A 22,700-nucleotide genomic window follows, 5' to 3' on the forward strand; every position below is an offset into this window, starting at 1 on the left:
GACCAACTATTCCTAAAATTTCCTTAATAAGATACAGAAATATAAAATAACTGAAATAGTGTTCAATTTATTTATCTATTATGTAGGCATATACCATAAATTTTTTTGTTTATTGTAGAATGGATCAATAATGAATATATATAAAAATAACAAACCGTATTAGAAAAAAAGCATTGACATAAATAAATTTAAGTAAATATTGTGTTTTTCTAAAATAGTAAGAACAATTTAATTTAATATTCTCATTCTTAATGAAACAGCGGTTGTACTCCATTTTTTATATACACATGCATTTATTTACCTTGAACTTTTACTAATGTTCCCTTGATTTGCCCTACATGTATACTATATGTACATTATTTAGCTATAATAATTTACATAATTACATACATATTACATAATTAAACAGCTCTGATCTTAATATTTATTAACTTTTTATTTAATATTCATTCCAGGTCTACTTTCATGCTAAAATTGAGTTTAGATTATTTAATTATTTATTCTCAAAACTATCAATCGGCAAAGAATATATTTTAAATAAAAAATTATATTTGAAATTTTTAAATATAAATTTTCAATTTTATGAATATTGAAAAATATGCCACAATATGAACATAATAAAACTAATATATTTTTATCAATTTTATTTTATTTCCTATTATTTGATAATTAAATATATGATATAGCGTTCGAATGGAAAATATTTTCAGTTATTTTTAAACTTCAATTTAATTTAATCATTTATTATTATTCGGCAGCTATAAAACAATGATAATAAATTGAAGTTTTATTATAAATTAAAATATTCTATATAAACTTAGAAATTATTTTGAATTGTGTAAAATAAGGGGTTTATACAAAACAAAATTTGTACATTATAATTTTAAGTTTTGAATAACATTACCATTAAAAAATAGAACGCATACGTACGTAATATACGTAATATAACGCATACATATATTTAATTTGTTGTTCTTAATTTCATGATAATTCGTGTAAGCTATAATTTTTGTATTTTTAATGTAAATTTTACAAAAAAAATTAAATGATTGAAATATTTATAAAATGAATCAAATGATTTATTATTTGATATCTTTTTAGTTTCCTCCCAATTTTTACTGTGAAAATGAAAGTCATATTATTTACATTATTTGCTGTCATTTCACATATCGTTTTGGTCAAAGGTATATGTAGAAACATATCATTACATATATATTAAACAATTTATCATAAAAAATAAAAATTTATATATAATTACGCAAGTGTGCGCATATACACATACGTCTAATATATATATCATATAAATATATGAATTCATTTTTGTATAATTAAAAATTTTCAATATTGTATTCTGGTTTCTATTATTTCCTAACAGGTGCTTCATTGAAGGAATGTTTAACTAAATGTGCAGGTAAGTTATGAACATTCATTTACTCTCTTGAATTACATCAAAATGGATTTCCATGTTTATTAACTGTATGGGATAGACATTTGTATAAATGATATATGTATTTTTTTGTTTTCTTTGAAAAATATTGTTTCACCATTAAAGATTACATACGATAGCACGTACATAAAATCGGTAAATTTATCGATATAAATATTTATAAATTGCAATATTTTTATGTATATGTTATATTTACATCTATATCATTTTAATTCCTTTCTAAAATACTTAGCAATTGAAATACAAATTTATAAAGCTATTTTAACTTATTTTTAAATTTTATAAAGCACCTTGTACATTTTACATTAATATTGTTTAATTAGAGCAGAGACATAATGTGATAAATATATGTCTGCTAGTAATTGCAATATTAACTTAGTATAGCATATACTTTATTCTCAAGTCTTATAAATTATTTTGTATAGGTGAATTAAATCCGAGTAAGAAAGCTGAGTGTTTAAATAATTGTGCTGGTAAGTGGAATTTGATGAAAACAATTATATTATTCAATGAATATCTACATTAATCGACTAACATACTAATTTTAAATAATAAAAACGTTTTTATATTCTCAGGTTAATAAAATTACAAAAAAGCAGTATACAATATTGAAGTATTACTTGACTTCTCACCAAAAATATTAATACTTTAAATGAATATGTTTGTCATCTATTCCAAGCATGCATATTTTAAATTGACACATCTAATTATATAATAAAGAGGAGCTTTGTAGAAAAGCATATTGGAATATGTATTTATATATATCGAATCCATTTAATAAAATTTTTTAATACTAAAATCTTAAAGTTGTAAATATAAATATTATGTTCCTTATATATTTGTGTATGTGTATGCCAATAAATTGATTGAAGCTAAGCTTTCTTTTTATGAAAAGTGTATCTTCAATTTTTTTCAATTTATATTATTTCAATTTTTGCTTAAATTCAGTTTCTCTTTCTGATAAAAATACATGAAGACAGTAAAAGGACCATAGTAAATAATAGTGTAAATCGTTGAATAAAAGCATAATAACAATGGTCTTTTCAAAATCAATATATGTTTATATCAGATTAGTCGATGTAAGATGTACATTGTGTGCATATACATTCGACCGACGTTTGGTTAACAGGTTCAAAATTATTTTATTACGCATATGTATGCATAGTGCGTTAAATTCTAAAAATAAAATGCGCGTTCTGACTTATCTCGACCTTCACTCCCAACTATATAGTTTAAAGGATCATCTTGTTAAAAAAATTTGTAAAATAGTTCCAGCTGAATAATTCCACTTGTGGTAAAAATTTTATACAGCAATCTTGTAAAGCAATTATTAGCACATTCATTCTATCCATTATTATATTTTATATATTTCTTCAAGAGATTATCCATAAGACTTTGTTAATTCTAGAACTCGTGAGCGAATGTTTCCTAGAATTGAAATCGATCTAAAATTTCTTATTTACTTTTGACTTTCTTAACATCATAATAAACTATGCATAATCCTACTTGGTAAGTGATAATTTTTTTTCCAGGAATACAAACGCCGTTTACTGATTCATGTTTTTCAAATTTTATGGAAAACTTACTAATTATATTTATACCCGTATGATGAACGATAAGATAATATAGAGTACCAAAGACAAGTAAAGTAATATAAAGGAAATTCAAAGCATCAATTATCATAGAGTGAATAGCCATTTGTCTGACGCATCCAAAGTGTAATTTATAGTTTCATTGCAAGGAGAAACTGTAAGTATTATTATTAGAAATTTTAATTAATTATGTAAAAAACGTTATTGAATATTTTTAACAAAATTTTATATTTCCTTTTTCTAGATTCAAAAGTCAAAATGAAATATTTACTATTCACAATATTATTTTCTCTCATTTCTATATTAATGGCAGAAGGTATGTACAACTACATAAATCAATTTGTGTTCAAATAATAATTATATTCTAATTGTATCTATTTATCCCGAATTTAAAGAAACTCTGGAGGAATGCTTGAAAAGATGCGCTCGTAAGTTATATATTTAATCGTTACTTTTTATTATCCTTAATTATATAATTATGAATTTATTGTTCAATATAATATTTTAATTGCTTTGATTAATATCATTAAATATCATTTATTATTATTATTATTATTATTATTATTATTATTATTATTATTGTTATTGTTATTACTATTAGAAAATTCGACGTAAAAATACATTTTTCAAGGTGATTGAAACCAATGACTTTCAACACAAGAAATATATTTATCTAGTATTTTATTGCTTCTTGATTAAATAATTTCATTAATGAAAAATCAATTTTAACATAAATTATATCGAATGTAATAAACATATTTAGTTGCAAATAAAAATTCATAATCTATCATAAGCCATCGGCATTGCAGTAAATATGAACTTAATATTTTTAATTTTCGCGAACATAAATAAATATGGAGTGTTTCACAATTTTCGCAATTGCTACAACTTTTTGGATGCGATTGATAAAATGTAACTTCATATACAATGTAAACTTCGTATTATTCTACCTATTTATTATTTACAGTTGCACCAGATAAATACAAACGGAAGGGATGCGAATTGGACTGCCGTCTTAGATTGGGTAAAGGTACGTAACATTATAAATAAGAAATATGATTCATTAAAATGAAATCGTCCAATAATTCTTACATGTGTTACGTCTTATTTACAGGTCATTAATCATAATCGAAGTAATTGAAAGTACTTTTCAATGGAAACGACTATCGATTTACATAAATTAGGATACAAAAATATTCTACACAAGATAAACAATGTAAATGTTCCTTCTAATAATTAAGAAATAAAGTAATGAAAATTCTATTTGCTTCTCGTTTTTTTTTAAACTATTTTAAAATTTTTCTTCGTGTAAATGTAATAATTTTAGCCAATTAACGAAATAATTAATCACGTTGCTAGATACAATTATCACTCATATAATACAGAAATTTATAGGCACGAAAATATTCAGATTGCTAAAGTAATTATTGTATACTTTTATTATGATCCCTTAAAACAATTATCATTAGCCGTCCTTTTCAATATGTTAACTAATGTATTTATAGAATAATAGTGTTAGAAACTTTTTATATTATGTGCATTCAGCATACGTTGTACATTAAACACTAATAACTTGAAAAAATATACTGAGATGACAATTATTTTATATCTTCTCTGTCGTAATAAAATCTTACTGAAAAACAGATAAGTTCTGTTAAATACGAAAATACTGAATTATTTCTAAATTCTTAATTGAAAAAGTACTATCTTACATATAAATACATAGAAATTCAACATCGAAACAACGATGAGAGCACTGATAGATGATAATTAACAAAACATCGTTTACTGATGACCATTATACAATATTTAATTTATGAAGACAATACATAATAAATTCTAATAAAATAATATGATGGGAGTATTATCTGTCCGCTTGGCTAAATACCTTGTTTTTTAATGTTGTTATTTAATCATTAGTATTTATGTTACAAAAAAATGAGATAATGAATTTTTTGAATTTTCGTTTAAAATCATTTAAATTATTTTGAAAAAATGAAATTGAAAGAACAATGGAAATTTACTTTGTTATTTCAATAAATTATAAAGAATATTATTTATGATAATCATAATATTATATGCTTATCTTTGTTTACATTATATATGTGTATAAAAATTTATATATTGCTCATAAATTTTTTTTATTTATATTAATAAAAGACATAGTTTGTAATAAATAATATCAAAATAACAAAGCTATAACTAATATTAATTATTCAAGATGAAGGCATATATATGAACAGTATAAAAAAATATTCGTTAATTTGGTTTAATCGATTGATAAATATCATTGCTATTCATTTTAATTAGCCGTTATTATTATAATTCTTTAAAAAGAAGTAAAATAAAATAAAAAAATGAAATTATTAATTATTCTATTATTTTTTGTTGCTTCTTTTATGTTAGCTGCTGAAGGTACGCATATATTTAATTTTTTTATGATACACAAATTAATTGTTTGCTTTAATTTTTTAAGGTATTCCCGATTATAATTCCTGCGTTATTGGTTGTCAAAGTAATATATTATTATATATTTCATCATTTGAAAATATATTTATTCTTATATATTGAAAATAATTATTAGATTTAATATTAAATAATTGTAGGTTATTTAACTAAAAATGGTTATTGCTTTTTACTTTTTTTTATCTATTGGAAAAATTTGGTGAAAAATTACTGTTATAATATTTATATAATTAATGCAATAATAATTCAATTATTTAATGAGACAAAAAATTTAAAAATAAGTAGAGATAAGCGTGTAAAGTTAAATAATTCGTATTCAAATAATTGAAGATTAAAACGTAAGAGAATCCTATCAAAAACCGAATGAATTAGTATATAAATTAATTGAATAAGTAAAATAAATTCATAGAAATATTAATTAGATTTTATAAATCCTTGACAGTGACGGATTTTATAATAGATATAAAAATTGATTTAATATATATGTATTATTTATTTATATATTAGAAAACAGGTTACTTTTATAATTTGAACTTTACTTTAATATATTACAATTTTATAATTCTAAATAGCTTCATTATTTCTAAATGAAATTATGGCATTATAATGTATAAAATATCTTACGTAACTACTTTCTATTACAAATATAAAACCAATTTTTAAGTTATCTTTTTAAAATTATTTTTATTAATCGTTTAAAAAATAAGCTTGAATAAGAAGTGTATATAAAAATAGTTCATCAATAATTATATATTGATAACATTTTTCTATTAAATTTACACGTAATATTTTGTATTATTGCTCTAAGCTTCAGCCAGTGATCATGAGAAGACCGTATGCCTTAATAAATGTAGCCATAATCTTAGTAAGTAAATTTAAATAGAGAAAAATGGCTTTCTTCTAATCAATGTACTTAATAAACAAATTTTCCTTTAGTTGGACGATGATAAAATATGGAATGTATTTTCTTCGAAATAAACAATAAAAATTATATTTAGTTATTATTTACTCATTTCCTTAGTCGATAATGTTCTCTAGACATTTAATTTAAATTTAAATCCTATCTTTCCTTACTTTCTTACAAGAAATAAAGTACTGTCTTCACAATTCTACCACTAAAGTAATTGAATGCATACTAAAGAGTTTTAAGAAATTTGTATTCATAATTATTTCTTGTAATAAAATTAAAAAAGAAAATAAGTACTAACGAATACCTACATTTCGATTAAGTTATCGATTTTTTGATTTCTGTTCTTAATAAACAGTTGTGTATCATTTTTATTCTGGTAGATATTATAATGTTTATTGAATTAAAAAAGAAGATAGTATAAAGAATGTAAAAATAATTAAACGATGTAAAAAGAAAGGAAAACAGATAAAAGATATTATAGGTAGATAACTTAGAGCAGATTAATTTTCTCAGAAATTCAGAATATTTAAATCATTCACAAAATGTATTCATATAACTATATGGTTATTATAAATTATAGATAAAAATTTTAACATAATTGTTCATGATATTCAAATAACGAATACTGCACTAAAAAGTATATAAAATAATATGAAAATAGATAAATAAAAGATAATATAAAAAAGAGTTTAGCATAATGTTTCCTACAGATTACTGTTATATGGTAATATAGCAACAGAAGCTTATCGTATCAAGACATATATGTTCCTATGGTTGTACTTACAAATTACAAATACTTGTAATCGTTGAATTATATGATATTTTGTATAGTATTTATAAATAACGAACAGCAATTTCATGAATAAATTTCAATTACTGATATACACTGTTGAACTACTATTACTGTTGAACATCCAATTCCCTTTAATTGCTCTATTAAAACATTTAGTTTGTGTTAATTATATATAATCCACAGCAATTATACATATATTTTCCATACTTTTTAGTATTTATTAATTATTTATTATAAATAAAAATTATAAATAAAAGAATTAGCTTATTGAGGAAACTAATATTTTATTTGTTGATCCAACAGGTTTTTCACAAAAAGTCGTTGGTTCAAACCTGTTGAAAAAGTAATTTGCAAATGCTGGAAAATAAAACATATTTGAACACATATTGAATTCCAATACACATAAATTAATGAATCAATAAACATATTACTTTAATAAGCTTTAATAGCTATTTATTATTTTGGTAATAATTACATTATTACATCAAAATTGTACAACCAAAATCTATTTCTAATTATGATATTCAAAATAATTTTCGATACAAAAAGAATATATATATATTTATATTAATTTAATGCTTTTGATGTTTTATTCTTAATCTGTTTAAAGCAATAAATAATTGTCATTTATTAAATTATTATGTAAGAGGTAATAGCTTGAAAATCTGTTTTAAGAGAATTTCTTTATTTTAATTTTATGATGTAAATATTTTCACATTTATATAATTTAAGGTACCAAAAATAAATTATTTGCTATAATTTTTATGTAGATTAAATAAAACTCAGTATTCTATATTATACGATCATTTTGATTGATTCATGTATAATTTAAGATTAGTGTGATTCTACAAATAATAAATTATAAACAGTTAATATTTTATAAATGTAATAAATAATTATTTGCGATGTAATGATTACTTTACAAATAGAAAATAGAAAATGTTTAAAAAGTATGTAAAAATGTATAAATATGGGTGGAAACTGTTTTATGAAAAGGTTTTCATAGAAATTTTACTAAAGTGAATAAATTCTAGTATTTTCAAAAAAAGATTAAATTATTTATTATTTAATATTTTACAATTAATGAAAAATTTATTAATGCCAATAATAAGATCCATTTATTGATATTATTTATTGTTGTTTCGTGCTAAATACATTTTTTACTATAAATCGTGGTAAAATTTTTTATTTATTTACATGCATATGTGTATATACATATATGTTACAATTATTTACATGGTTAAAAAAAACAATTTAAAATCTGGAAATAAATTTGTATATCCTAAAATATAATAAATACTTTTATTTTTTAAATAACTATAATATTTAATTCTTTCAAAATTTTAAATTTTTTACAGAGTTTTCAAAGTTTCTTTATCAAAGTTATATTTTTTCATGATTGTCACATAACTATTAAATTATTTTCGTAATATGAAAGTGATCTAGTTATAAGAAAATTTGAATAATGTTAAAATTTAAATAGAATTACCCAATATACTAATAACATATCTTGTAGAATAATTTTTTAAACGAAATAATATTAAATTTTTGTCCCAGTCTTTTGTTCCCTAATCTGCTCATTTGTATTTAAGATGGCAATTCACTCTAATCTCTATAACTTAGCTTTTACATTATTTACATTGCAAGAACTTTATGCAGGAAAATTGGTCTACATTATAGTGTAATTTAAAAATCTCAGTAAAATACTAGCCTAATTACCTAACCTACAGCGAGGTTGTATAATTTAATACAATATATAAATTATATCAGCGTTACTAATATTTAGATTAGATTAAAGAAATATTACAATTGTAACAGGTACATCGTGTTCATAACTATAGCTTAATAACAAAAATATTAAAAGGCTTCATGTATATTTATTGTAAAATCGTGATTGTAACGTTTTATGTTTTTTCTATTTATTCAACATAAAACTATATATTTACAATAGTTAAATTATACATTTTATCGAAAAATTTAATTATTCCAATTGAAATTTTGAAAAATACTTTTAATATGAAATATGAAACTTCTGAAGCTTGTCATATTATTTGCTCTCTCATCAATAGTATTAAGTGACGGTATGTTTTGAAAATCTAATTAATCGAACGGTTTATATCAATAAATTTTTGTTTTTTAATACAGATTCTAAAATTATACCGTGCATGGGAAAATGTTTTAGTAAGATTTATTTTATTTTCTCTACAATATTAATTTAATAAATCAAAATATTTAAAAATACATAATAAACCCACTCATTTTATAAATGATGAAATAGTACACAACACAATTTTATACAATACAGTATAATATTTTAGTAAAATAATTATTTTTATTGTTATCAATAAAGTCCAAATATACGTATATAGAAAATAAAATAAAAAGAAAAATTTCATTATCAAGAAATTTTTTATTCTAATATTTAATTAATTTCTTTAATGAAGCTATTTTGTTGTGTAAAACAACTTTATTTTTTAAAGAATTCAGAACTAAATCTAAAAGATCTCATTGCCACACGACTGTAATCGAAAATATCGTGGAAAATAAATTCAAATTTTGAAAAGGTATTTTATTTTTAATGTTATTTCCTGTTCTGTCAATGCATCAAATGTAAAATAAGAAATTGAATTTTAAAAATATATATTAATTTTCAGGTTAATAACGTTTTTATCAATTAATGTGGTAACTCAAAAAATATTTTATAAATAAAGAGTGGATCAGAATATTATTTTGATTGCTTTCTTAATATTATAACTGTAGTGATTCGTATATAATATTACTTGTGATATACAAGTAATAACTTATGATTACACATCTCTTACACTCTGGCTCTCTTCATCTCTGTCTTACCGTTTCACAATTTTTAACTCTTTTTTTCACTTTATAGCCTATTCTTATGTAGATGTATTTTTATTATAGTTAGCGTATAATGTCAAGGAAATGTGGCTTAGAATAATATCTTTTCACTTGCAAAAAAAAACTGTCGAATATTTACATAAGCAAATTATTTATATCTACCATATTATTATATACATTTAACCAAATATTTCTGATTAATAATTCCGAAAGAATTCTACAGGTATTCTCGCAAGTAAACAATTACTTTATTAGGAATAAAGTACATCGTTGATACATAATAATAAATAAATTCTGGCTCGGTAATCGCAAGATGAATATAATATATATGGACTATATAAAGCTAATTTATGGAGTCATCGCAACGTAAAAATTATTCTAGCAGCTATGCAAACTGGGATGCAGAGTGGTATATTAGTGAATATCCATGAATTGACTGATATAAAAGAATGCATACGAAAATGGTCTTGTAATTTCATATAAAATTATAAGAAATTAGAAAATAAATTCATTTAATCTCTAATTATTATTCTAAATAATTCACTAATTCTTTTTAAAATTTAATATATTATGAAAATGTATCAAAGCCCAGTATTAGTCGAGAGTGCAATTGCATTTTATTTAAATATTTGACTTCGTACCAAGACGCACAAATAAAATATATAAAGCTCTATAGAAAAAATTAAGTCGGTGACTACTCATAAAATATATATAAATATATTCTATCAGACTTTTGAATAATTCTATTAAATTCCAAGTCCATTTTGTACATTACAGATCAAATTTATAAGTATATATTGTATTTATATAAATAAATTACATTATATATATAATATAATATAAATATAATATATAAATAGGATAATATTTGCATTTGAGACGAAATAATGTAGTCAAGTCAAAGAATGTGGTTAAATTCAATATGATCTATATTAAATAATTTCTGAAAGTTATATTTAATAAGGTTAATATATGAAAGCAAATTCTCCTCGCAATGTATAAGGCAGGATTGGTATATGACTATAGCAGTCTGTTTAGAATTTCAGTCATCCAGTGGTCGTAGGACCAGGATGATTGGATTAGACTATAACAGCCAGTTTACTGGTGGGAGAAAGTAAGGATAAATGGAAGGGATTGTACTTTATTCAGTAATTAACAGGTCTGTTTTTCGTACTATTTGATGTGTTTATTTACAATTACACGATAATGATTTTCAGTTAATAACGAGCGTTCTTGTGATCTTTGCAGTTCCTTGGTGATTTCTACTTGCTGGTAGCACGCACTACATGTCAAGCTAGGAGGTCGTAAATCTCTCTATCATCTGGTGTAGTACTATTTATGGTGTCTTGTGAAATGTAAGAGTGTGTGGGTGCACCGCAAATAGGGTTACATATGGTCGGAAATTATGTTCTTTAGACTTAGTAGTCAAGGTTGGAGACAGAGAATCTGCTCTCCTTGGCAGTCCAAATGATAGTAGCCCGTTGAATACGCACGCGAGGCGTGTTCACTCCGTCGCGGCTTTGCTTATAGAGAGCGCCTGTTCCTGGTGATGATTCTGCTCAGGCAGACGGTGTTCTGTGTCGTGGCGCCTTCACTAAGAGAGCGCGAGGCTCGTCGTGTGCTTGCCTTATATATCCACGTGACTGTTTAAATAGATGGCAACAATTGATAGACGTTGCTATGCGGAGGACAATTAAACATTGTAGGACGTTTGAAACCAAAACATCACAAATATTCGAGAATTCTCGGATCCAAATGTTTATAGAAATTCGAGAGCTAGAAGGATTAATAATTCCTTGAACAAACGGTCTTGGAAATTGCTTCAATCCTGAACACAGTCATGTTGACAGGTCCATATTCTCCATCCAGATTCTATATTAAACATTCCTACAATTATTTTTTATTTCAAGAATATTTAAATGTAATATTTTACATTTTACACATAATATAGAGTAACTTAATAACTCTTACTGTGTACCAGTTAATATTTATATTTTCAATTCAAAGAAAATTCTATTTACGACTTACATTTGTTTTTATATGACTAATTTTTAAAATAAATTTTAATAATTTTTTTTGATAATTAATATTTCCTTCAACTATTTTCTTTTATATCTATAGTCATATGATATATTATAACGTCTTAATTTTATAATTCTTATTAATAAGCATAATATATCATACGAAATACACGTATTTTAAATAATTTAAATCTTTTCACAATCTTTACGTAAATTTGATGTAAATAATTTGCAAAAATATTGTAATCAATGTGGTTTCAATGATTTTTTATGATATCCAGACTGTATGACTAATGTGAGTTTTAGGAAAACCTTGCATTTCCTTTGATTTTTGTATGCCTTAAGTATTGAATATATATTCACCGATGGTCTCGTATAAATTGGCGAACCAATTTATATGGAAGACACAAAGGTATGATTCGCATTCGCAACATCTGGAATTGACAATTAGTTCCCTGACTGGTATATAATCGCAGCCTGTTGAGAACGACTAATTCACCGAATGCAATTTCTAATTGGCAGTTTCTTATGTATTACATCTCTGTCGTTCTTACTCAGACCTCGTCATTCCCATATCACGATAAATTAACCTTTATTAACCCAAGTTTTACAAAATCATTCAACTATTCAAGTTCTAATTTTACATATATATATATTTAATATTTTTAATATTTGATATCAATAAATATAATTTTAGTTTTAAAATATGATATAATACAGATTAATTACAATCATAATTCTAAATAATAATTAATAACATAAAAAGTGTTGTATGTAGTGTAGTGTAGTATGGTATTATTATTTAGAAGGACAATTCCTTTATAGAAAGTGTTATAAATAATATTATAAATTATTAATTAGTAAATTAGTCTATTTGAAAAGCTTTCATTTTTTCATTTTTTTTCATCAAATGTTTCACTAATTACTTTAAAAAGATTTGTTATTCAATAAAAATAATAACCTTCTATTGTCAACACATTAAAATATTATTATTAATATGGTTTTATTGATAGAATTATATATAAAATATAAGAATACAAATTATGTTAAAAGTCAAAAAAGTTCATTAGACGCAAACCAACATATCAAAATAAAATTTCATGTTAAGTTACCAAATTCAAACACCATAAAGTTTATAGGAAGTTTGATACTGAAGGATTATACAATCTATTATAAATAGATAAATAATTATTTAATATAATTTGTTTATTAATATATATTTTAATATTATTTATATTAATTATTTTCAGTAAAATGTAGTTGAAAAAATTAACATAATATTTACATACTTAATATTATACATACAGATATTTTAAGTTCTCGTATACTTTGTACTTATCTTTACACATTAGTAGCATTTTCAAATCCGGTTTACACGCAGATGTACGAATTAAAGTAAACTAATATAATTATACTACTATAATTAAACTAATATAATACTTTTATTGCTAATTATTTTGTAAATATATATTATCGTCATTTGTGTAAAATTAGTTTCGCCTAGTTTTGTATTTAATTATTTTATATTCAAATATTGTCGATGAATATTGTACACAAGTTACTAAAATTATTTCTTTTTTTACTTTAGTTTTAAATCACTCTCTCATGTTTATATTCCACTTATACTTTTATTTTATTATAGATTACACATTCCTTATAATATTTTTATGACCTTATTATATTTATCTAAAATAATTTATTGTCAATTATCCTCAGTACATGATAATATTATATGTTGAATAATATATGAAATATGCCATTGTGACATATTTTATAACCCTTTTTTATTTACGGATCAATATATCAATGAATTTGTATAAGTAATATTATTGCAAAATATGATCCTACAATATGACACGAAGGCTTACCTTAATTTGCATTACTTTCTTATTAAGTAAAAAAAATATAAGTATTAAAATATGCAAATGAATTTACTATTAATAAAAAATTATTTATATTAAATTATTTATATTAGAAATAATTTATTAAAGATTTTTTATTTACTTACAAATGACCGATTAGTTTATATGAACATTCTGCCTATAAATTAATTAATGAAACAGAATGAAGAAGTGAATGTTTGAAAATGAAAAATATTAATTGGCCAATGAAAATGATGAAAGTAATTTTGTATGACTATGATTTCATATTGACAACATATTATCAGCATAATATACAGTATATTAATCAAAAATTCAATAAGGAAATGAATATAATTATTCATAGAGGAATATATGCTAAAAAAGCCGGAAACATTATCTTACAAAAGTTTTGAGTTTATCATTCGTTTTCATATTCTTATATTGCTAATAAAATCATTGTTGTAATACAATTTTTAGCTATTATAAAATTTATATGTTATTAAAGTAAAGGTACATGGGGGCAACCGAAGCTCCTCGACACTTATAATGCGTTCGCTTTTCTAGCCTTTCACATAAATAATCTAGTTTGTATACTGATGTCAAGGTCGACTTTATTTCTCCACGATTCGATCATAAAGTAGCTAATAAAGGCACACATGCAAAAATGTACGAACGAAAATTTTCTCGTACACTCTCTCGTAACTGAGGAAATTTATCGTGCGGTAAAACAATGAAACAGCTTGATATTTTACCTTTTTCATAGATAGCATATCACGTAAAAAGTACGAGAGAGAAAAATTAAAATAAAAGTCTCTTCTCGATCAGATAAATAAGCACTATCTAAATAAATGATAATTGAATGTATATATAAATAATATAGATTATATTAGGAAAATTATATAATATAATATTATATTATAAAACTATTTTAAGACTATTTTAAAGTAATGTAAATATTGAATTGATTGAATAATAGCCAATACTATACGAAGTTTTCTTCAAACGTCTATCATCTCAGCATTTATCTTCTAATAATTATTCTAATCCATTTGTCACCAATTCATGCATATCGATTTATTTATCCATTTATTATTTAATTATAGTAGACTCAAGCCAAACGCCTCTTAATAATGTGCATCGCTGTAACAGAAAGGTATTCAAGTAGGTACGATTTATAATGCAAAAGCGAACATCGTATAGACTTTGTTCTGATCCTTCCATCAATCCTTCCTTAAATCTCATTCTCTCGAGCAACCAACTCCGAATTTCCGAGGCGGGCACATGCGCCTCCTTTGTTCATGCTCAAGCCCTACAGGTTAAATGTAAAAAGACAGGCGCCGTTCAGATTGGATTGAAGTTTGCAAAGAAGGCCCGATCAAAGCGAGACAACTACCGACGTTTCCTCCACTGACTCGATTCCGCCTGCTAACCAAAGCCGAGCTTCACCTGCACAACCAACCAGGCTACAATCTTGGATATTGAAAATCCTACGTGATTCTATCAGGACATTGTACTTGCCGTAACATCGCTCTGCTTTCTCTGTGAGATTCTCCGTTTGAACTTTGTCACGATATCGCATACAGATGACTGATTTCACTCGCCTATTGTTTCCTGCCATCATAACGAATAATAATAATAAAACAATTTTATATGCTTATGTGCATATTATATATATTGGAATTTTGTGTTTTGACTTTAAGAGTGCTAAAACTTCATTCGACATAGTCAATATAGTTATTATATCTTCAAAATTATATCTTTCATAAAGTCCTATAAGAATTTCGTCAGTAACAAGCTACTAAATTGTTTTGCATGAAATTACTGCTTCTATCATATTTTCAGAATGACTGCTTGAAAGCAAATTCATCATTTTATATGTATGTATAAATTATTTAATGGTATTGAATAACCCAGTATGTATTTTCGTATTTTAAGTTTCCATATAATATTCAATTTTGCATAAACTTTACCTGTAACGATCGACACTTTTTCCCTTTTCTTCTATTATACTATCCCTCTATTTCATTTACTACTACTGAACCCCGTCATTTTATAATTCTAGATCTTCTTGTCTGTCTGTTATATCTCTATCTGTCAATTTGTCCATATCTCCTTATTTCACATACTCCGCATTTTCTTCAGCTCACCTTTTTCATTTTACCTTTTCGTACTTCAATCTGACTTTAGGCATCTAAAACAGTATTATAGTAGCAGTTTTCGATTTTAAAGATACACAAAAGCGTAATCAGATTTCAAATCGAATTGGAGTCGTCCGCATGATTATTTTAACAAGATATTTACGTGTATATGTGTAAATAAATGATAAATGGGCTGAATTGAAAAGATTTATGTTATTTCTATTTATCTTAAAGATGGAGAAATTGCTATTGATATGTCATATTTTTTAATATTAATAAATTAAAAATTTTATACGAATTTAATACAATGTTTTAAATAATTAAGTACTTCTGATGTTTAAATAATATATAAAAAATAATTTATAAATTAAATGAAATTTTTAAATATATGTGTCACATATATAATAGTATAAAAATTATTTTAGTAATTGTAAAAATAATTATAGTTTATGAGAATTTTCATAAAATGGAATAATTTTAAAAAATTGTGAACTAGTACAGGTATATTTATACTTACACTTATTTTTATTTATAATTTATATTTATTCTTATAAATGTAATAAATTTTAATTATTATTTATTTAATCTTTAATATTTATTTATTGAATAGTTATCACACAGGCGTTTATTATTTTTATATAACAATATTATAATTATTGTATAATTAATATATATTTATCTAAATAATTTTTTAGATTTCATGGAATATAATTTTTCACTATTTAATAGAAATCTTATATAAGTCCGAAGAACACTTGTAATTGATTAATAATCTAATGAATTTAAAATTCTTTTATACAAAATATTTTGTTCTTCATATTTTTACAAATCACATAAATCAAAATATTTAGTTATGATTGTTATCCATGATTTTAAGCTAACATTAATTTTATATAATAAATTTATGTTGTTCATAAAAAATATATAATATTAATAATTTTAAATTATCTTATATTTCTTGATTAATATAATACAGAGTCTTCATTGAATATTAAATTTATTGATAGAATAGATAATTAAAAAATTATTAATTTAGCTTAATTCGAGCCTATATTATTATGAGTTATTCAAATATAATTACTAAAATCTTTTAATTGTTCTAATCTATTAAATTAATGATCTTCTTATGTATTTACTACAATTAATTATCTAAATATCTCATAATTATTCTAAATTTACAGAATGATATATCTAATTTATCATTAAGTGATCTAATCGGATACATAAATAGATAACGTATACAAGGAAGATTATCTATCATATTGTGCATATTTCATAGTACAATAAAAATAAAATATATAAACATATTGATTGAAATATTTCAAGATTTCTCTTATATACGTTAAGTAATTTTCAAATATATCCATGAGAAAAATATTATCCGATCTTTTTATAAAATTTGATCAGCTCAATTTAATTTTAATAGGTATATAATAATGGATTTCAAGCATTAATTAATATCGACTAAAAATAGCAATTGATGAAAGATATTTCCAGAATTCCAAGCATTTCATAATTATAGCTAATAATACCTCGACAAATGTCGGAATGCATTACTAGTTTGGCACCAATGTTTATATAATATTAATATATCGTTTTTATTTTGTTTTATATTATGTTTGAAATACATTTTTAAATTAATAAATAGAGTAAATTTGATCAGAAAATAATAAATAAGAAAATCTAGTTGCAATAATGTGCGTTTTCTATCCATTATTTTTATCCGAGTCACCTCTAAATGGCGATAAATGACAATCAGTCACTGACCATTAAAAAACTTGAATTTGATTATTAATGTGTCTTATATTTCTTGATCACTGAATTTGAACGAAATCTCTATTAATCGCTATTCATAAATAATTAATGTCACAGCGTTCATTTATGGAACTTGCCCAAAATTTTGTATTCATACTAATAGTTTATAGTAAAAATATTGTACAAAATACGAATATGAAATATGAAAAAAATATTACATAAAACCTATTTTAAAATAATTTAATAAAATACATACTAATAGTATGTCAATGAGTAAATACATTACATTGTTGTTGTACAAAATACAAAAATCGATATTTAAACTAATAAAAAACATTCAGAAATTCAAAATTTTTCCATTCATCCCAAACTTTCATATACTTTGCTTGAAATTATGAATTTTCTACATTGAACAGATTTTTAAAACCGTTAAAAACTCTAGCAAAAAATAAAATAAAACTTTCAACTCTTTTAAGAATGTTGTATCGACCTTCACTAATTTCTGTACACCCTAAAGTAAACTTAAAAATATCTAATTATATTTTGAATTGAATTTTAATATTTGAAAACTATACATGTTTGAATTTTTTCAAATGAAAATACATTATATTCTAATATGCCAGCATCAGTAACGATTATATATATAATCATTAACTTTTCGGCTTATTTAAATACAGTAAGTTCTGTAAGTAATTTCTGTTGATTACAAATTTAAATTTGATAGAATCTATATCATATTTAATCATACAGTAATCCAAATTTAGTAATGTGGAAACTACATCATTACTACTGTAACATATCAATATATGCACGTGCCTTTCTACCATAAACATATTAGATCATATATAGTTTATAGTTGTATAGTACAAATATAATAATATGAACTTAATTTATTATATAAATTTATATGTAACACTGCTCAGTAATTTAAAAAGTCATTACAGTCTAAAGAGTTCGAAGAATAAAAGTTATTTTAAGATAATTTTCCAACAATTTAAATGCTTCGAACTTAAGTCAATATTTGGATAAAAATATGTACAGGTTTGGTCTCAAACAATTTTTCCAATCACAGTTTTCATTTACTTAATTATTGTATTATAGTAATAGTCTATTTATTGCTATTCTTATACTAGCAAATTAAATTCTTTATAATTATTAAAAATTTTTGTACAATTATTTATTATAAGTTATATTTTTAACTTGAATATGTACGCTTCTATTATATGAAGCGTCTTAAAAATAGTTAAAAATACTAAAAAATGTTATAATAATAAATATCCGGATATATATAATTTATAATATATTTTGCAAAGTTATAATTTACAATTCCATATTAAATATGAAAAAAAAAATCAAATTACACTTTTACATTATCATGATACAAAAGAGAGATAAGACATGCCCGATATTTTTTCCAAATTCAATTACTTGGTGTGTATAAAAGGCCATAATAACAAATTATCACATCCATTTCTTAACATTGATGTTTTTGTAGTGGATTTTTATTATATCAATAGCAATTATTATTATTATCATTTAATGTTGATTTTATTAAATTGATTATAAATAAGATAACTATTTTTATACAAAAAAAAACAGTTTATTTATGAAGGTTCGTGTCGGTATATTTAAATTTTTGCAGTATGTAAAATTGTATGTCATTGAAATGTAATTTTTACGCAACGTCTACTCTGAAAAAGGAGTGATATACGAGGTCTCATAAAATAAACGGTAATTCATTTTCAGATATTTTCTAGCTTTTCCATAGCACTAAATAAATGTTCGAGGTAACTACATTATATTTTAATGTAAATACGATTATGTTTATATCCAATATAGTTTTATACATTAGCTCGTAAAAATATGCCATTTGGCTAAAATGATTATATTTATCAAATGATGAAAAAAAAGACACGGAAAGTTTAATCACAAATTTCGTATCTAAAGTGTTAAATCAATGTGCCCTTAAATAAACACTAAATAGTCAAATTAATTTTTTTTTTGAATTGCTTAATTGTTTAATATACTATAATAACCAAGTTAATTCTATGGATTAAATTTTACTTAAAAGTAACGACTATTAATAGCATATCTTACTAAATCTTTCGTCGTAAAATTTTAAAAACAATCACGTTCGCAACCATCAGTTCAAGTACAGGGAAAATTTATAATTGAAGCGTTGATCCGACAGCGGATAAAATGGTTAGTTATCGTGATCACGCCTGTCGAAGCGCTAGTGTCGCGACGCTGACAAAGATACCACGAGCAAAACGTCGTCGCCCCGGGATACGAGAGCATTCGTTGAACAGCAGCACTGGTCCAGTGCCGGGAACCTGTGTACGTGGTGCCATCCTGCGTTAGGATGCAAAAGCTCATTGCCGTGAAGGAAAAGTGCCGCGGATAAGAGCAAGTTGATAAAGAGGACTCGAAGATATCCTAGCACTGAAGATGATACCGGCTGTAGGATTCGAGAAACATTAAATTTTTTGTTTTTTGTTCGATATATAAGAACGTAGCTGTCTTGACTTTCAAGATCTTGCCGATAAATGGAACATGAAGGAAGAAAATAATAAACGATACGAAGTTTTGAATTAATAATTTATTTATTAAGGAGAATACATTGATACGAAAATACTTGTATTAGATACGATTAAATGAGTTTTTCTTTTTTAAAAGCGATTATGTAAATATATTCTTTCAATCGATGCCAGCATCCAAATCAACGTCCAAATTGATAATAATAACGTATTTATGATAACATTGTTTAATTTAATTATATGTGATAGAATTTATAATAGCGAAAAAATCAAAAGTGTAATAAAAATATATGTAAATTTTTACGTGCATTGATATTCAAAGTAAGAATTTAATTGAAAATAATTAATAATTGAAAATTTATGTAATCATTATGAAAAATATTAATTTCAGTTAAGAATGGAATTAATATGTATGATGTAATTGGTTCACATTTATTTACCAGAGATAATGTTATAATATTTACTTTTAAACTTTACTCGCTTCTCGGTAATAACAAATTTAATTCAAAAAACTTTAATTGTGAATACGTAATACGTTCTGGTATAAATGTTTTCAATATAATCAATTAAAAATGCCGTTAATATATCCGTATATTATTTTAATGTATCTGTATGTTACTTTATACCAAAATAAATGAGTAGAAGAATGAAATATATAGCATCGTCATATTTACTAATATTTTGAGATATTCATTTAATGAATTATAAAACGTCCTTAGATAAAGAAGAATGATTAATGTTAAAAGAAGTTCAATTTTATTAAAACATCTACAAAGCAATACAATTGGATTAATAACAATGTATTAATCCCTTTAAAGATTTAGATAAGAAGTTTTCTTGAAGTATACCATAAGAATAGAAAGTCTAGTTCAATCTATCTAATATCTATCCATTTGGAACAAGCTAAATATATTACAATTAAAACATTTATAAATAGTTTTTATATCATATTATTTTATTATTATATTATTTATTTTCTCAATTACTATATACTATCAATGGAAAAAGATTTAAGTCAAATATAGATCACAGGTATTTGGATAAAATATAAAACAAATTGTAAATATAGATCAAATGCATAAAATAAATGCAAATATAGATCACAGGTATTTGGATAAAATATAAAACAAATTGAGTTGTTATAAAGAAAAATTAGTGTTTAATTATTATAATAAAAATTCTATATCTAACTATAACCACCTACAATATTATAACTATTAAATAAAATATACGAATAAATGTTTTGCAAGTAATAAAAGAATTACTTGTTCGTTTATATGAGAGATCGTATTAGCAGTCAGAAAATATTTTGATTGAAGTTACTAAATATAAGCGGCAGATGGCGCTAGCGATGACGAACCGTCAACATAGTCAATTTATAACACCTTTGCTTTGGTGATGTAAATGGCTTCGAAAAAGGTGAAAAATTTTAGGTATAGATAAACAATGTTTCGTAATAAAATTTTGTCCATTGATAATTACCAAATCACTGTTCTTTCTCATAAAATATTTATATTAAAAATCATTATAAATCATACAACTCTGACAACAAAAATAATCATATAATTATGAATGAAATATAGTTGATTTGTAGAATGCATACACAGTATTATTCTAATTCTTTAGTTTGAAATATATTTATATCACTTTTAACAACAGCTGTTATATATATAATATTTTTCTTTCACCAAAAATATTAAGCAAAATGTTGAAAAGAATAAAAAATAATTTAACTTATATTGAATGGTTAATATTTTCCTAATTCATTATCAACTTTTTAAATAATTAACATTAAATTATGTACTGGACAATATTTGTACATTAATTTTTAATAATATTAAAGTTATACAGTAATATATATTGGTTAAAAGCAACATTCTTTATTAAATAAAAAGTATCTTTGAATGTAATATTTGCATTTTGAAAATTTTAAATGGTGAAATCAATAATAAATAGACTAATAACAGTTCTAATTAATACTACTTCGTAGAAATGCTTTATATTCTAAGTTTAATTAATTTGAAATCTGTACTAATTAGAATAGCTTCTAAACAATTACAGTTTTAAAGGCTTTCATTTTTCATATTTTTAGTCATAACCACGAAGTTGTTTGGAATAAATTTCATATTTTTAAAAATGTTATAATTGTGATTATTTCCATTTTTAATATAATTTTAATTCATAAATTGTTTAAAAGTTTCAGAACATACAAAAATATCTATATTTAAGTATTTATATGTGTATGCGCCCTCGCGTATGCTAATGTATGATATGATGATACTAAAAGTAATTAGTAATTATTTATGAAAAAAAAAAATATATA

The 22,700-nt window shown here is 23.3% G+C and overlaps 3 long non-coding RNA genes across 3 annotated transcripts; all 3 read left to right on the top strand.

Moving 5' to 3' along the window:
• Positions 1-1,083: 1,083 nt before the first annotated feature.
• LOC105361827 (uncharacterized) lies at positions 1,084-2,096 on the top strand. Its single transcript, XR_912852.1, has 4 exons — positions 1,084-1,184; positions 1,376-1,411; positions 1,873-1,920; positions 2,023-2,096. It is a non-coding gene; the product is annotated as an uncharacterized LOC105361827 (long non-coding RNA).
• A 1,222-nt stretch (positions 2,097-3,318) lies between these two features.
• Positions 3,319-4,064, top strand: LOC105361835 (uncharacterized). The gene is made up of 3 exons (XR_912853.1): positions 3,319-3,355; positions 3,435-3,467; positions 4,007-4,064. It is a non-coding gene; the product is annotated as an uncharacterized LOC105361835 (long non-coding RNA).
• Positions 4,065-5,519: 1,455 nt separating this feature from the next.
• On the top strand, positions 5,520-6,504 carry LOC105361842 (uncharacterized). Its single transcript, XR_912854.1, has 3 exons — positions 5,520-5,554; positions 6,314-6,370; positions 6,442-6,504. It is a non-coding gene; the product is annotated as an uncharacterized LOC105361842 (long non-coding RNA).
• The last annotated feature ends 16,196 nt before the right edge of the window (positions 6,505-22,700 follow it).

The sequence above is a fragment of the Ceratosolen solmsi genome, unplaced genomic scaffold (genome assembly GCF_000503995.2).
Source record: "Ceratosolen solmsi marchali unplaced genomic scaffold, CerSol_1.0 scaffold10, whole genome shotgun sequence".
NCBI lineage: Eukaryota > Metazoa > Arthropoda > Insecta > Hymenoptera > Agaonidae > Ceratosolen > Ceratosolen solmsi.